The following is a 7,285-nucleotide window of genomic DNA, read 5'->3' on the forward strand; positions in this document are numbered from 1 at the left end:
GGGAGGGCATGGCAAGCAGTTCTGTAGCGGCTGCAGGGAGAAGCAAACAGGCATGTGTTCTGCCTGCAGCATGATTAGGGACTTCAACATCTCTGCTCCTCCATCACTTTTAGCATCCACTCCTGGCCCATTACAATTTGCTCCTGGCTCTTTTTTCTGTCCTGCCTGTCTATTTTAAATTTTTCCTTTACAGTCTCTCTCTCCACTCCTTGCGTTCGTGTCTTTCAGCCTCTGAGGACTGGAGCACCTCTTCTTGTCTGGGGAAGGCGCTCCATTGGTGTGTAAGGGTTCCTCTGAAGGCCACATCTGCAGAAGCACAAGGAACAATAAACAGAAGCATGATTGTTAGTGCACTCACAGCATCGACTCATTATAGTAAAATACATCTCTTTTTAAATACAAAGCAGTTTCTCCCAGTCCTTTGGCAAGCACAGAGCTCATCGAACACCCTAAACATTGTGAGTTTTGCCCATGGAGGGGAGCACTCAAGATGGGGCAAAGGGTCTATTTTTTTAAGGTGATCACAGCAGGCAGCTAGGGACAATATTGTAAATTCTGCCATCATTTTCCACAGGCGGGCGTCATTGAAGCCGATATCTCACTCCTGAAAGTAAGCAAGGGTGCATCTTGTGAATGCATGTGGCTTCAGACCGGTTCCCTATGCTGGTCACCTGTGTGATGCTTTGGTCCCTACACAAGTGGTTGCTGGTTGGCACAAGAAAGTTTCCTACAATGGGGCAAGGAACAACGCAACTTTGCCAAGGAACCTTCGGCAGAGGATTGGCAAGTACCTCCAGGAAAGTTTTCTAGCGTTCTCTCTGGAAGATTCCTGTGAAATCTTAGTGAGCATCAACACACTGTTCCACTGCACTGCAAACACAGCTGGTCTTGTACATTTCTATCCCTTCACCCACTTCTATAATATACAGAGCAAAAGACAGCTGTACTTCGTACAACCGAGCAGCATCAACTCAAAGATCACTTACGAGAGCTCTCCTCTCCTGCATCATGCACACCAGAGCCAGAATCCCATGCACCGCTACAGTCTGGGGGCCAACTGGCTAAGTGCAGTTCTACAGAAAAAGACCTGGGGATTACAGTGCACAAGAAGCTGGCTATGAGTCAGCAGAGTGCCCTTGTTGCCAAGAAGGCTAATGGCATTTTGGGCTGTATAAGTAGGGGCACTGCCAGCAGGTCGAAGGACGTGATCATCCCCTCTATTCGACATTGGTGAGGCCTCATCTGGAGTACTGTGTCCAGTTTTGGGCCCCTGTCATAAATAGATAGGTAAGGTAAGGGTTAAGTTTCTTTTACCTGGAAAGGGTAACCAAACACCTGACCAGAGGGCCAATCAGAGAACTGGATTGTTTAAAGTCAGGGGCGGGAATTTGTATACTCGGGGTCTTTCTTGTTTTCTCGGCTGTGAGTAACAGGTCCTCCTACTCACATCTTATTTCAAATACTTATACCCAAAAGGTCTGTTGAGTACAAATTCACCCCAAGCCAATTCGGCTATGAGGAGCCTTTGTGTTGTACTAATGATGTGGTTGGTGTGTCTTCTTTGTTTCTCTGGCTGATGAGTTAACAAGCCGTTCTCCTAACCTGCATCTTATCTCCAGTTTCTCCAGCTCACATCTGCTGAAGTAAAAGGACCCCAAGCAATTCGGCTTAGAGCTTATGTGTTGTATTTACATGAGTGGATTTGTTGGCATGGTTTATTGAGGCTATCTTTTTAATCAGATTGTTTCTTCATAATTTCTGATGATACAAGATGCCTGTATGAGTTTCTTAATGCCCAAGATTAATGTTTTATTTTTTTTCTTTCTTTTTTTATAAGTGTTTTCTTTTTAAAACCTTGTGACAAGTTTCTTTTTAGTGAGGCAGAGGGGGGAGGGAATAGCCCAACTCTGGTGCTTGCCTCCTATTGTCCCAGGGCGGGAAAGGCTACAGGAAGGAAGGGGATATCTCTTGTGTGAGGCTGACTAGGTGAATCGACTAGACCTCGGGAGCTAGATTGCTCTCCGGTTATACTCAAGGACGTGAAGAATTAGCATATGCACTGAGCTAACCCAGGAAAGGGAGGAAGCTGGGAGAGAGGAGGTAGAGGAGATCCGCGGTTTGAGGTCTTGGGGTCCCAGGGGAAGTTGGGATCGCTCGGGGGATACTAGGACCCCCAATTCGTCCTTATTGGTGGCAGCGAGGAATATCATGCTGGTAGTGAGCTTGGGGGAGTTTCAGGTAAAGCCCCCAGATTTGGATGCAAAAGTTCAGGTTTGGGACAAGACCAGATTTTGGACGTCTAAAGTCCAGTCGGACAGGTGGCTTATTTACTACAGCTCCCACACTATAGAGGATGTGGAAAATTGAAAGAGTCCAGTGTAGGGCAACAAGAAATGAAGTAAGGGGCTTTTGCAGCACCTGACTTATTCGGAGGGCTGACGGCACTGGGATTGTTAGTCTGCAGAGAGAAGAATGAGGGGGATTGAATAGCTGCTTTCAACTACCTGAAAGGGGGTTCCAAAGAGGATGGATCTAGACTGTTCTCGATGACAGACAAGGAGTATGAAGTCTCAAGTGCAGTGGTGGAGTTGTTACCGGTTGGATATTTAGGAAACACTATTTCGAGATAGGTAGGGTGCTGTAAGACTGAATGGTACCTAGGGAGGTGGTGGAATCTCCTTCCTTAGAGGTTTTTAAGATCAGGCTTGACATAGCCCTGGCTGGGATGATTTAGTTGGGAATTGGTCCTGCTTTGAGCAGGGGGTGGGACTAGATGACCTCCTGAGGTCTCTTCCAACCCTGATATTCTATGATTCTATGACTGGCTAGACCCCTCAGGAGTGGAAAAGAGGTCCTGACTCACCACATCCCCAGACAACCCTGCCATATGCTCCACATAGTCCTCCAACTTGACCTCCTCATCCATGACGTTGACCTTGGGGTTGAATCTGCTGTCCGCTTTCTCCAGCCCCACTGAAGTATCCACAGAGCTCTGGGCAGTGGAGGTAGGGTCACCTCCGAGGATGGTGTCCAGCTCCTTATAGAAGAAGCATGACTCCGGCAAAGCACCCAAGCGATGGTGGGACTCCCTTGCTTTCTGGTACACCTGCTTCAGCTTCTTTATCTTCTCATGGCACTGAAACATGTCCTGTTCATAACCGTGTGCTCTTCATAGCCCTTCTCCAACATGCAACGAGAAATCTGACAGTGTAGGTATCCAAGTTCCCACAGCTGGAGCAGAGCTGGAGTAGCACAGCCTCCTCCCTGCACAGTGCCAGCAGATCCAGCAACTCAGATGTGCTCCAAGCGGGAGAACATTGACTGCGTGGAGCCGCCATGGTCAGCTGGGAAAATGCGACATGAGCTGTCCATGCTGAGCAAACAGGAAGTGGAATTTCAAAAATTCCTGGGCCTTTAAAAGGGGAGGGGCAGATACCTGTGTAGCTAGATGTGTGGCAGCAGAATTCAAATTGATGACCAGCGCGGTCAGGACGAGCATTGTGGGACACCTCCTGGGGTCCATTTACAGCAACATAACCAAGGACAATGTTTACACTGACACTCTGTCGATATAACTTTGCTGCAGAAAGCTCTATACCTCTCATCAAGATGGTTTTATTTTGTTAGCAAAGCAGGAGAGTTTTGTCAGCAAAAGGAGCATTGCAGTGTGTACAGCTCCACTATTCTGTCAGTGAAACCTGACTTTTGTCGACAAAACTGTGCAGTATAGACAAGGCCTAAATCCTCATATGGAACAAGCCCTAGGTTCCTATTATGTAAGGCCCTACCAAATTCATGGTCCATTTTGGTCAATTTCACAGTCATAGGATTATAAAAATCGTAAATTTCATGATTCCAGATATTTAAATCTGAATTTCACGGTTTTGCAACTGTAGGCAGCAGCGCAGAAGTAAGAGTGGCATGATCTGGTATTGCTATCCTCATGTCAAGGCTGATTCCCCACTCTGGAACATAGAGTGCAGAAGGTGGGGGCCTTCAAAGATTTTAAAAATTAATACTGGCCACTCCAGGTTTGTATTAAACTCCCAAGGTTACAGCTTTTCTCTGACCTTTGATGGGTAGATGCTGCCACCACCCAAGCGCAGAACCCCTTTGAAAGTCCAGGAAAGTGCACTTGGGATTCCTCCCTGTGGGGTACCCTCAAGCCCTCACCCGTCAAGGAAAAGCTTGTAGTTGCTCTCTTCAAATCTAGCAATAACCTGAGTTCCCAGATGAATTTTCTTTCTTTGTTTTATTAATAAAATTTACCTTTTTAAAGACCAGAATTGGATTTTTGTGTCTTAAGAGGTTTGTGCACATGTTGTTTAATTAGCTGGTGGCAACAGCTGATTTCCTTCTTTTTCTCTCTCAGCTCTTCCCCAGAGGGGGCATGAAAGGGCTTGAGGGTACCAGCTTGGAGTGGCCAGTATTAATTTTTAGATTCCTTGCAGGTCCCCGCCTTCTGCACGCAAAGTGCCAGAGTGAGGAATGAGCCTTGACATGGTGTGAGCAGTGGGATCATTTTGAACCAGAAGCACAGACCTCAGGATTTTAAAAGGACACATTTCCCTCTCCCCTTCCCCATCATTTAGCACACCTTTCTTCTGTGGTGCTGCTGGTGGGGTGCTGCCTTCAGAGCTGGGCACCTCTCCAGTAGCTGACATTCTCCAACCTCCTAACTCTGAAGGAAGTGCTGAAGTAAGGGTGGCAATACTGAAATCCCACTACAATAACCGTGTAATACCCCCCACAACCCTCTTTTGGGTCAGGACCCCCAATCTGAGAAACACAGGTCTCCCCTGCAAAATCTGTGTAGTACAGGGTAAAAGTACTCAAAAGACCAGATTTCCCAGTCTGTGCCGCGCTTTCCTGACTGTGAATTTGGCAAGGCCCTACTAATATGGCAGCCTCAAGCCTCAGCTGCACTGGCTTTCAGAATGAGCCCGAAAGGTTACTGTGTTTGAGCAGCCTGTCACCACCAAACACTTCCCCCTCCCAGAGCCAGGGACACATCCCAGCAGGTTGTTGTGCAACTCACTAGCAGAATGTGTGTCGAATCTTCCTCTAGTGACTGGTACACAGGAAGTGGGACAATTGCTACTGCAGCTGTAGTGACAGAGACCTGTCCTGACTCTCTGGAGGCCCGTGCTTTACACCCTGCTAAGGGAGCTTTATGGATGCACATAAGAGAATTGGTTTTGCTGATTTTCTTAATTCAGTTCTTCAATTAAGTCATTTGCCACATGCTTTGGGTGCTGGTGCCTCACTGTGGCAGGCCTGAGGGGGGAGAGGCAACTGTTCCCTGAGGGCAGATTGCCACAAACAGCGAAGCTGACAGCTGGCTGCTGCTGTACGATTCCCCCTGCCTGCAGCACTAGGGGAATTGTGTGCACAGAAACCCATACATGTGGACATTCACATACAGAGCATACACAAGGAAGGAGCAGAGCCCCGATGCATGTAATGCCGACAGACCCCAATCATTGGTGGGTGGGATCGAACCTGGGACCTCGGGAGCTTAAAGTAGGGCTGCCCAGAGGGGGGGGCAAGTGGGGCAATTTGCCCCAGGCCCCGGGCCCTGCCGAGGCCCCCACGAGAGTTTTTCGGGCCCCCTGGAGCGGGGTCCTTCACTCGCTCCGGGGGCCCCGGAAAACTCTCACAGGGCCCGGGCCCCTGGAGCTTCTTCTGCTCCAGGTCTTTGCCGGAGCGGGGTTCTTCTGCTCTGGGGCAGAAGGATCCCCCATCGCTGAATTACCGCTGAAGCGGGACCTGCCGTCGAAGTGCAGCCAAGTCTTCGGGGCACTTCGGTGGCAGGTCCCAGAGCGGAAGGATCCCCCGCCACTGAATTACCACCAAAGCGAGGGTCCCCTGCCGCCGAATACCCCAGGCCCCCGGAATCCTCTGGGCAGCCCTGGCTTAAAGCATCAGCCTCTACCACGTGAGCTAAAAGCCATGTTGCTCCTAGCTAAGGCTGTAGAGCAGACTCATTTTCTCTCTCTCTCTCTAAGTGGTCTCGGTGCCACAAGTTGGAACAGAACCCCACACCCAGGAGGTGTGTGGGTTACATACTTCCCCTAGCTGAGGAAACGCATCCAAGCTTCAGAGTCTTCCCAGCTGAAATTCTGGATGAGCCCCTACTTGTAATGCTGACAGACCCCAGTCATCAGCAGGCAGAATCGAACTGGGGAACTCCGGAGCTTAGTGCATGAGCCTTTACTGCCTGAGCTAAAAGCCATGTGGCCCTTAGCTAAGGCTGTAGAACAGACTCATTAAACTAGATGGGACAGAGCACCACACCCAGGGAGTGTGTGGTTTACACCAGTTTTGTCACGTAGACCTTGTACACGGTAGATTGCAAGGCTGCTGCTAGCAGATCAGGCTCCCATACCAGATATGGCCTAGCTACAGAGCTTCCTTCCCAGACATACGCTAGCGATATGTTCACTAGGACATCCTGCAATGCTCAGGCAGGTAAGGCTGAGGTTAGCTTAAATAAGGTATGTAACACACAGCATCAGCTAGTTGCTGATCAATATAGTACAGTTTAGCAATCCATTCCATCTCCCCCTTGAATGCTGTGTCTCTACCATTTACAGTAAAATACTGTCTCTGAAGTTCAGTACACATCAGTTTGTTAAGTGGCTCTGAATTGTACTGTTTTTTAACTGCACAACACGAATAGATAACAGCTTAGTCATCTGGCTGTCCATTGGTTGCAATGACTGGCTGTGATCACTTAGGAATCCTTGAGTCATCTTGTTCTGCATCTGCCTTCTGTAGAGTTTGCTCTGCTGATTGTTCTTTTTGAGGAACAAACTGTAAATGTCAGTGGTTTCTGATAAACTCTCCACTGTTGCTCCTGATCACATAGGATCTGGGTGCTGAATTTTTTTTCTTCATAACAGTTGGAGTTGTCCATAATTTTTCTCCATCATAAGAACATAAAAACAGTCATACTGGGTCAGACCAAAGGTCCATCTAGCCCAGTGTCCTGTCTTCCGACAATGGCCAATGCCAGGTGCCCCAGAGGAAATTAACAAAACAGCAAACATCAAGTGATCCATCCCCTGTCGCTCATTCCCAGCTTCTGGCAAACAGAGGCTAGGGACACCATCCCTGCCCATCCTGGCTAATAGCCACCAATGGACCTATCCTCCATGAACTTATCTAGTTCTTTTCTGAATCCTGTTATACTCTTGGCTTTCACAACATCCTCTGGCAAGGAGTTCCACAGGTTGACTGTGCATTGTGTGAAGAAATACTTCCTTTTGTTTGTTTTGAACCT

This window comes from Chelonoidis abingdonii, chromosome 20, assembly GCF_003597395.2.
Source record: "Chelonoidis abingdonii isolate Lonesome George chromosome 20, CheloAbing_2.0, whole genome shotgun sequence".
Lineage (NCBI taxonomy): Eukaryota > Metazoa > Chordata > Testudines > Testudinidae > Chelonoidis > Chelonoidis abingdonii.